General features: G+C 32.0%; 1 long non-coding RNA gene across 1 annotated transcript; it reads left to right on the forward strand.

Annotated features, from left to right (window-relative positions):
- The first annotated feature begins 889 nt into the window (after nt 1-889).
- On the forward strand, nt 890-4,292 carry LOC126010876 (uncharacterized). Its single transcript, XR_007496743.1, has 3 exons — nt 890-928; nt 1,009-1,128; nt 4,234-4,292. It is a non-coding gene; the product is annotated as an uncharacterized LOC126010876 (long non-coding RNA).
- Nucleotides 4,293-11,396: the final 7,104 nt, after the last annotated feature.

The following is an 11,396-nucleotide window of genomic DNA, read 5'->3' on the forward strand; positions in this document are numbered from 1 at the left end:
CTTCCTTCACTCAGGAGTTTTTCCCTGACTGTCATCAACTGTGGGAAGAGAGGCCAGGAAATAAGGAGATTTCTTCAAGGTAGACATTTTAATAAATTAAAGAAGTGCAAATGCAAATATAGTTTCACCTTTTTTGGCCATTTTTAGCTCTCTTTTTAAATAGTATGCTACTTTTTGATAAAAAAGATTATTTTATACCAATACACAATCCAATGCCCATTTAAAACTGTTAGACTAGTTATTAATTATGCATAAGCATACAAGATTTGATTATTAACAAACAAATCATATTTTAATTTTTAAAATGTTCTTTTTTTTTTTTTTTTTTGGTTTTTGGGCCACACCCGGTGACGCTCAGGGGTTACTCCTGGCTATGCGCTCAGAAGTCGCTCCTGGCTTGGGGGACCATATGGGACACTGGGGGATCGAACCATGGTCCATCCTAGGCTAGTGCAGGCAAGGCAGGCATCTTACCTTTAGCGCCACCGCCCGGCCCCTGAATGTTCTTTTTTTTAAACATGTCAATGTTATACAAATTCAGTGTATATTCTACATTGTTTATTTTTTATTTTCCTTATACTAAATTGCATATTTCATAGCATATGGTATGAATAATAATTTAACTTGTTATATTTGAGAATTATATAAATTGTTTTATAAATAATATTATAGGAGCTATAATTAAATCATTTATTACATTAAAATGCAAATTGTTATAATTATCAGTTAAGAAATTAGATATTTAGTAAAGTTTAATATTTTCAGTAAAATTTACTAAAATATACTCAATTTTCAGGATACACAGGTCACTGATATTGACTATATGGAAAACAAGAAAGACTTTACTTATGATAATGAAACATTTTATGGACTGCCTGAATTCGTTAAAGATTTGCATGATCATGGACAGAAATATGTCATCATCTTGGTAATGACTTATATACTCATACAATTTTAATATTTACTAAATCAATAGGCTTTCTATAATGGTTTTCTTTTTATTACTAGGACCCTGCAATTTCCATAACTTCTCTTGCCAATGGAGAACCATATAAAACATATGAGAGGGGAAATGAACAGAAAGTGTGGGTATATCAATCAGATGGAACTACACCACTTATTGGAGAGGTAAATTATAATAAAATTTCATTGCATTGATTATTATATGACAATAATTGTCTTGTTTGTGTATATTTGTTATCAACTCTACACAATATTTTTTAATTTTAGAGAGGAATTTTAGTAAAAAAATGTTTCAGTTGTTCACAAATCATTTTATGAAGACTAACTAAAGAGAGCTAACTAGATATGACATGTAACTTGATTTATTAAAATAATCTAATAAAAGAAAATATACATATTAGTTAAAGATTTACTTTCTTTTAAATTTTTCTCTATTTTAACTATGAGAATTTAATGATAGATTTAATAAAAGAAATTTAATTAGACTTGGTAGAGTAACTTTTCTAATATCAATATTAAACAGGATGGACCAAAGTCAGAAACCTTTATAATATCTACTCTTTAATCAAAATAAATATTCTTTTGAAAGCATCTCTTATCATCAAAAACCATAAAGTTCAGATAATTGATTTATACAATTTTACTTTTAATTTTGTCAAAATAAATATAACAGTAGAAAACATTAACTTAAAATACTTTATATATCATTATTTACAACAATAAAAACATTTTAGCCACCTATAAAATACATTCTATTACATATTAATGCAGCAAGATTTACAGTTATTCTTAGATGAGTTTTAAATCTACAATATTCCAAAACTAATTCCACTTCCACTGACAGATTTATTCCAACAATAATTTTTTTTTTCTTTTTAGGCCACACACACACAGAGGTTACTCCTGGCCATGCACTCAGAAATCGCTCCTGGCTTGGGCAATCAATTGGGGGCGGAGGGAGGGGGGAGGATCGAACCATTGTCCATCCTGGATGGGCCGTGTGCAAGGTAAATGTCCTACTGCTGTGCTATATCTCTGACCTTCCAACAAAAATTTCAAAGCAATTATCAAAATCTAAATTATATTGAAAAATGTCTTGAAAAATTCTTGAGCTCTTGTGACTCAGTAGATAGCTCTTAAAAAAGGTTGGTATTGTTGCAATTCAGCCCCGGGAGAGGTTGACTGATGGAGGATGAGGTCTTTCCCCTTCAGCTCAGAGCACGCGTCTGCCACCCTGTCTAGCCGATGGTTCTGAGGTGAAATGGTCAGTAAACAGCTCGCAGACAGTCAGGCTTGTGGAAATATTAGCTTTATTCGGTGGACAAGACTGAAGTCCAAGGTCTCAGCCTCAGTTCCAGCAAAAAGCCTCTCGCCTTCCACAGACCCTTGTTTTTATCCCTCAGAATCAGGTACCACCCAATGGTGGGATCAGATACCACCCAATGTTGGAAGCAGAATCAGGTACCACCCTAGGGTGGGGGCAGAATGCCAGGTCACACCCTAGGGTAGGGCACAATCACTGATCAGGGTAGGGTCAGTAACATAATAATCCCCTAAAATATTTACATACACAACAGGTATGTGGGGCCAGAGCCGTGGTACAAGCAGTAGGGTATTTGTCTTGTATGCATTAACCCTGGGAGAGAACTCAGTCCTATATGGTCCTATATGGTCCCCCAACCAGGAGTGATTTCTGAGTGCATAGACAGGACTAACCCCTGAGCATCACCAGGTGTGGCCCAAAAAGCAACTAAATAAATAAATATTTCGTATGTATGAGCCTGAATAATAGTACAGTAGGTAGGGTGTTTGCCATGCACAAGGCCAAATTATGTTTGATCCCCAAGATCCAATAAGGCCCATCAAACCCACCAGGATTACTCCCTGAGCACAGAGGCAGGATTAACCCCTAGGTATAACTGGTATTACCCTCCCCCCAAAAAAACTTATAAAAAATGGTTGGAGTGTTTGAGATCCTGATTTTTATCTTTAGCAGCACTAGCTCTTCAAACACCTCAGGGTGATCCCAAAGGCATGGAATGGTTTCTGAGGCCTTGAATAGCATTAGTGAGAACTCCCAAAAGTTACAATATCTATCAGAAAAAACATCTGAAAATGACTTTTACATTACATCTCTCAAAATCCACTTTATGTATGCCTGCTATATTGTATATATAAAGATTACATACTAAATGTAGAGTGTGTAAACAAAACATCTTGATTAACACCAAAGTATCTTAAATGTAAGTTTTCTTGCCTATTTCAAATAATCAGCTGGATAACAGGATAATTTGAAGAATCATAAATCATGACAAGACATTGTATATTCAATATACTATAATGTGAACTCATATTAGATTACCACAGTTTGACTTCCTTCCAAAAAACCTTATAACGTCTGTCATATTTAATATCTCTGCTTATCATTCATGCTTTTATAAAATAGAAGTTGAGGGGAGTGGGCCACACCCAGCAGCTCTCAGGGGTTACTCCTGGCTCTGCACTCAGAAATTGCTCCTGGCAGACTCAGAAGACCATAAAGGATACCAGGGACTAAATCTGGGTCTGTACTGGGATCAGCTGGATGCAAGGCTAATCCCCTAAACTATGCTATCACTAGGCCCCGAAAATAAAGTTTATTAAGAAATCAACTTTATCTGTAAAATAGTACCTATCTCCTTAAGATGTAGAAAGTATTATGTTAATAAAAATGATTTAAAATTATAAAATATAATACACTTTATATAAACTTATTATAAATGTACTATATTTTAGGTTTTTGTACTTTTTTTTTTAGTTTAACCTAACTTATCAAGATCCCAAGAGCTAAATTTAGTAGCAAAGTTACAACCATTTCTCATGTTTTCATTTTTACTTTTTTATTTTTGAGTGTCACAGGGTGCTCCTCGGGACGTATTCCTGATTTTACACTCAGGAGTCATGCCTGGCTGGCTCTGGGGAACATATGGAATTCAGAGAATTGAACAGTGGTTGCCAAGTTAATTGATCAACCCACCACTCTAATCCCTTTCTGGGCCCATTAATACCATGTTCTTTATAACAATATTCTGTAGGCTTGATGATGTCACTCACCTTCCTCACTTTCTCATATGTGTTTAAAAGTAGACCTGTAATCATTCCCTACATAGAGATATAACCTGTCATATAAAAACATAACAATAAACTAATACTTTGTCATTTTTCATTCAATTAATTTGAATTCTCATTTATTTCTTACTAATGCATCAATATGTATAATCTATTTTCTAGGTATGGCCAGGATTGACAGTATACCCAGATTTTACTAATCCAAAATGCATAGATTGGTGGACAAATGAATGCAGCATTTTCCATGAAGAAATAAAATATGATGGACTTTGGATTGTAAGTGATGATCTCAGACTAGAAATTTTGACTAACAAGTATGGAATTATTTCTCTATAAAATGAGTATTGACTATATTTTGTAGTATAGTAAACATACTTCACATAAATCATTTATAGAGTTCACTATTTATTTATCAAGTATGACAATTTGCTTTCTTACTTTACATCCATTAAGGACATGAATGAAGTTTCCAGCTTTGTTCATGGTTCAACGAAAGGATGCAGTGACAACAAGCTGAATTATCCACCTTTTATGCCTGGTAAATTTGATTTGTTTATCTACTTACTATAAATTTGCTTTCTTAAATGACTATACATTTTGGAAAAGTTTCCTAGTTGTATGGCCAAATTCACACATATATGCACATATATGCATATATAAATAATAAAAATACTTGCATACATTTCTGAATCTTACATGTAAGTATAATTTTGAGAACTGAAATTACTGTTAAGTTTTTTTAAATTTAGCCAAAATATCTATGCTTAAGAAGAAAAAGATAATTTAAAAAGTAGGTTTAAAATATTGTCATATATATCATGTTGATTTATTATTGTTGAATTATTTGTGATTAATTTTAATAGAACAAATCTAGTTTATAATCAATATTTAGTTTATCACATTTTTTTCATGAGTTTTTTTACTATGGATCTAATGTAAATTTCCCCCACATACTCTTTAAACCAAATTTCAGGGACCAAGAATTAGGATAGGCCAAACCAGGTCTAAACTCCTGTGCTACACAAGTTCCTCTGAGCTCTGCTCGAAGCATCCCCTTAGCACAGAGCAAAAAGTAAGCACTGAGTACCACTGGTGTGATCCCCCATTTTTGTGTCCCCTAAAATTTAAAAGAAAACAATATTTTCAGTCAAGAGATAGTACAGGGATAAAAGTCAATGTTTTGTATATTTTATCCTGGCTACAGCATATTGTCTCCTGAGCACTTCCAGGAATGAATCCTGATCACAGACCAAAACTTAGGTTCTGAGCAGATCTGGGCATAGCATCCAAACAAAACACTAAAAAATGTTTCTGACTTAAGTGGTTAAACATTTTAAACAAAAGAAAAATGCATGCTTTGAGAGGTAGAGCTTTTCTGTTTTTTTGTTTGTTTGTTTGGTTGGTTTTTGTTTGGGGGAGACACACTTGACTGTGCTCAGGGCTGACCTTGTTCAGGCTCATGGCACCAGATTGGTGCCAAGTCAGTTTGAAGTCAACCTGAAATAGCATGAAGGCAAGCACTTTACCCGCTGTACTATCTCTCCAGCTAGACCCAAAGAAGGAGATCTCTTTAAGGCCCTTTAAGGCTTTAAGCCCTTTAAGACCTTTAAGGCTCTTAAAGTATTTACAAATACTAAATATTATTATACGCTGTGAAAATTCAATTTAAGGCATAAATAAAGCTAAACAACAGATATTTGAATTATTTGTAACTGTTTGACTAGTTTACATTATAGTATGTATATATATATATACATACATACATACACACAATTTTTATGGTAACATCTTGCATTGCTCATCAATTACTCTAGAGTGTAAAATTGGGTATATTTTGATATGTTGTAATATCTCTGGCTCCCAATTATATTTAAATATTTGTATATTAGCCCTAAAACTTAAAAAATATATTCATACAAAATACAGATGTATACATTTCAAAGGAATGTTAATATCTTTTTGGAAGTACTTGCTGTGTACAAACCCACTCAGGTTTCATCCCCACACCCCATATGGTACCTTCTGGAGTGACATTTTAGCTCAGAGTCAATGAGTCATTGATGAGTATAGCTGGATATGGAACAAATAAAAACCAAACCAAAACACATATATTTATAATGTTGTTCTCATGATTTCTTTTACTACTGAAGTTTAGAGGAACCTTTAATAGTAGATGAAAATATAATGATTTTAGAATACAAATGGAGGGAGGTAACATAAACGGAACTTAAATTGTTATCTTTTACTGCATTATATTATGCAATATTTGAAAGCTATGCACTTTAAAATGCAAATTAATTTTTTTTAATATTTTCAAAATATTTTATCTAAGATATCCTTGATAAGCTAATGTACGCCAAAACAATTTGCATGGATGCTATACAGCACTGGGGGAAGCAGTATGATGTTCACAGCCTCTATGGATACAGCATGGCTATAGCCACAGAGAAGTAAGTGCACATTAATTCAGAAAACACTTCACATTTATTTTATGAGAGCATGATTATTTATTAATGTAAAATAAAAAATTAAAAAAATAAATATATTTTTGTAAAAAATTAGAACATTGAAAGCACCAGATCATTTATGAACATTTAAACACTAAAAACAGCAAAAACTATGTGATATGTTTATTTATTTAATAATTAAAAATACTTGCTTTTGTGTATATTGTTTTATTTACCTTATTTCATTAATAAGTAAATACAGCTATATTATCTGTACAATAGATAAATTTTTACTTTTTAATTATTGAAGTAGAAGCTATTTTTACTTTTGATTATTGTTTTTAAAAATTTATATACTAATGAAGTCATATTAACTAAGCTTTCTTGTATTTAGTAGTGAAATATATTAATATATTATGGTAATACATTTCTTTTCTTTTTTTATAAATATTTATTCAAGCATCATGATTACAAGCATGTTTGTAGTGGGTTTCAGTTATAAACAGAACACCGCACCATCACCAGTGCAACTTTCCCACCACCAGTTCCCCCATTCCCCGACCCCTGCCTGTATAACTAAGCCTTTTTATACTAGCAGAGTATTTACCAATGACTCTACAATTTTTTCATGGTCTTTTCTTCCTTCTCCTCCCACTCTCTCAGTTCCTATTTCTAATTGTACTCTTCTAGGTAATTGAATTGGTTAAATTAGTCTTTGTTTTGTTTTGTTTTGTTTTTGTTTTTGGGGGGCTACCCCCAGTGACACTCAGAAGTTAGTCCTGGCTATGCACTCAGAAATCGTTACTGGCTTGGGGGAACATATGGGATGCCTGCCGTCAGTCCTAGGTCAGCGCATGCAAGGGAAATCCCCTACCACCAGGCCACTGCTCCGGTCCATAAATTATTCTTGATTCAGTTTACTATCTTGCCTCTAATTTTGTTCTAAGAAAAAATTTTACAATTGTGGACTGTAGTTCCATGCTTGCCTTGCATGGAACTAACCTGAATCAGATCCCAGACATCCCATATGGTTCCAAGAACCTGCCAGGAACCTGAGCATAAAGCCAGAAGAAAACCCTGAACACTACTGGATGTGGCTCAAACTCCATTCTCCTCCAACCCCCCCCCGCCAAACTTCATATTGTCTATGAAAATAGTGCTACTATAGTATGTAATTATTTTTTAATTTTCTCTCAAAAAATGAGTTTTAATTAATAGTCATGACTTTTGAGGCATATCAATGAAAATATGTATAGGGATAATTAGAAGTTACATGTTGAAATTATAATAAAATTGATTAACACTTGTAACTTATTGTATAAGACCAATAATACATAGTAACTATTATTCCCACTCTGATATTAATAAACTTAATTTTATTATAATTAAAAACATTGATTTTTACTTAAAACCCATATTTGGCCCAAAATTATACCATAATAGTAAATCTTTTATTAGCTTAACAAAAAACAAATAAAAACTTTTCAACTATATGACCAATTATATTAAAATATAAAGGAAGGTGTTTAGAAAATTCAGGTAGAAGGAATAAATTGTTAATTGTATGGTAAAGGATATAAAGAAATTACTAAATTAAACTTAGTGCATCATATATAAAGACTAATTTATATTGATCCTTAAAATACATAATAGGACAATAAATAATAATTTAATATTTAAATTTTATATATATTTGTATATATTAAATATATGTACTACTTAAACATTAAAGTAAAAAAATATGATACCTTTAAAAATTTACTACATTTGTGACAAACTGTATGTAAGTAAAAGTCTATAGATATGTTTTAACTTACTTTTGAAGATTAGGGACTAGAGAGATGTTGGAAAATAGTTTGCTTTGTGTGTGATTAACTCAATTCAAAAACCAGTACTACATACAGTCCTTAAAACCCAATCAAGAGTTATCTCTGAGCACAGAACTAAGAATAAGTTCTGACCACAACAAGCTGTGGCCCACAAATGAAAGATTAATAAAATAGATATAAATACTGTAATTTGACTCTAGCCTTATAATAAAAGAAGCTTAAGGTTTTAGAAATAAAATTCAATGATCTTAAAATCTATTTTATTTATTCATTTCATTTCACTTTTAGAGCTATTGAGAAAGTTTTTCCTAATAAGAGAAGTTTTATTCTAACCCGGTCAACTTTTGCTGGAACTGGAAAACACGCTACCCATTGGTTGGGAGACAATACAGCTTCATGGGAGCAAATGGAATGGTCTATCACAGCAATGCTGGAATTTGGCTTATTTGGAATGCCATTTGTAAGAAGTTTTATGTAATGTTATTTATAAAAGTTTTGAATTATACCTAATTTTATAGTAGTCATTTTATATTATTTAGTAAGAATGTTAGCATGTCATATAATTACTCAACTCACTTATTGGAAAAATAAGAATATGAATGGTGTACATACATTTCATGCCTTAATATGGGGGAATTAAAAAATTGTCAATCAAGATAATGCTGTCAATCAAGATAATCAAGATAATAAAGACAGGAATCATAGTACTGTGGGTAGGATGGTTTATGGCTTGCATCAGATGGTCTCCTGAGCCTGCCAAGAGTCATCCTTAAGTTCAGAGCTTTGAGCACAGCTAGGCATGGCTGAAACCCCGCCCCCAAAAGATAAACAGTAAAATAAATATCAATACAAAAAAACATATAAAATTTTAAGTTAAAAATAACACTTAATAAAAGGTAAAATTCAAATATATTGGTAGTAAAATAAATGTCAAATCTTAGAATTTAGAGTTTATATTTTGAAATTTAGAGTTTAGAATTTAGAAAATAGGTAAAAATAAAATAAGTTATTTACTCTGATTAAAAGATAAGGGTATACAGGAGAAAATTTAAGCTTCTTTCCTTCCTGTGACTAACTCTAATTCCAATTCCCAGAACCACACATGGTCTCCAACTCACCATCAGCCTGAGCACAGAGTTGTCTGTAAGCGCGTAGAAGCACCAGAATGAGCAATAAAAATCAATAAACATTTCCCAAACCCAATTAATTAATTAAAAATAAAGCATCAGGATGAAACTTCAAAATTTCAATAAGATGCTTATATGTAAACTTGTAAACATAAAATATCTGGCAAGTATTTTTATTTTGAGCAATAAATAATGAACTATACAATATAGATAGTCAATAATTTAGGAAGACCATTGCAAATGAAAATATATGTTAAATCTATTTGATACATGGTGTTTCCATACTTCATATGCAATGAATAAAATAAAAACACAAATAAACAGAAACATACATACAGTCTTGAAACTTGAAAGTAGGAGCAGATTATCTAATATGTTATGATCAAAGCATAAAGAGAGGGACAGGTTTGTAGTACAAAAGATAGGATAATTGTTTTGCATTTGGTAGACTCAAGTTCATCCCCTGCCACCAAACAGTCCCCTGAGTTCCTAAGCTCTACCCTGAGTGGTCCTTCGGTGCAAAGCCTGTCATAAACCCTGATCATCTCAGATTGTGACCTGAGAAAAAACAGTAATAAAGGATAAAATAAAATAAATGATTTAAACATGGGCGAAATCCTTAGAATTGAACCATAACAATCACATTTAATAAACTTGTGGAATATCAATAAATTGGTTATTTGGAGGAAAATCATAGAAATATTTCACTGAAAGAAAAATAAAGCTGAAAACAGTATCATCAATTATAAAACTGAGAATAAAAATAAAACTAATATGGTAAGTAATGAGAATAAGAAGAAATAAATGCAATAAAAGCAAAAACTTGGGACCAGAGCAATAGTGCAGCGATAGAGCATTTGCCTTGCACACGGCTAACCCAGGACCGACGGGGTCCCATATGGTCCTCTAAACCAGGAGCGATTTCTAAGCATAGCCAGGAGTAACCCCTGAGTGTCACTGGGTGTGGCCCAAAACCCAAAAAATTAGTAATAATATTAATATTAATATTAATATTAATATTAATAATAAAAGGCAAAAACTCTAAGAAAAAGCAACGAACTCAAAGGTCAATGAAAATTTGAGTAAAATACACAACGTTATGTCAAATTTTACCCAAAATTGAAAAATAGTTGTAATGTGTATTAAAATAATGTAGTTCCAATTTATTTTAAAATAAATATTACTATGACAATTAATAAATGAAGTGATAAATCTTAAAATTAAGTGCAGGACCCTTTTGAGAACATTTTAAAGTAACTAGAAATTTTATTTGTGGATAAGAAGTTTAAGCATATCAGAAATATAAATTCCTCTTAAACTATTTTTTTTTAATTTAGTGATATTCTAACTTACAATAAATGGAGTATGGGAAGCATAAAATATTGTCAACTTCCTGTGTCAGGCAATATAATTTTCAGAAAGATAAAGTAACTTGAGAAGTTTTTTTCTATCAAGTAAAACAGTAAGATAACATTCATCAGTATTGTGTTGTAGGTATTTATATATGTGAAAAATGCATTGTTATTTCATTTTAAAGTACTTATCATGCAACTGTAAAAATAAATTTAAAACTGAAAAGGATATAAGCATGCTATTTTACTGAAAGAAAAATGTGGATGTTAAAAATGTGAACAAGTCTAAAAATTTCCTTTATAAATAAAAAATGAAACTTTGGTGAGCTGCATTTCACCATTTCACAAGCAGGTATGATAAGAGATTATAGTTTGTGATCCAGGGAGAAAGTATATTATAGACACACCCTATACTATAGGGTGTAAGGCACTTCTTTCCAAGCACTCACCTCAAGCCCATCCTGGCTTGATGATCTCTGACACCACAGATGTCCTCTGAGATCGTCAGAGATCATTCCTAATCAAAGATCCAGGTGTAACTCCTGAACACCTATTAGAGTGGCAATCCCC

The sequence above is a fragment of the Suncus etruscus genome, chromosome 6, assembly GCF_024139225.1.
Source record: "Suncus etruscus isolate mSunEtr1 chromosome 6, mSunEtr1.pri.cur, whole genome shotgun sequence".
Taxonomy (NCBI): Eukaryota; Metazoa; Chordata; class Mammalia; order Eulipotyphla; family Soricidae; genus Suncus; species Suncus etruscus.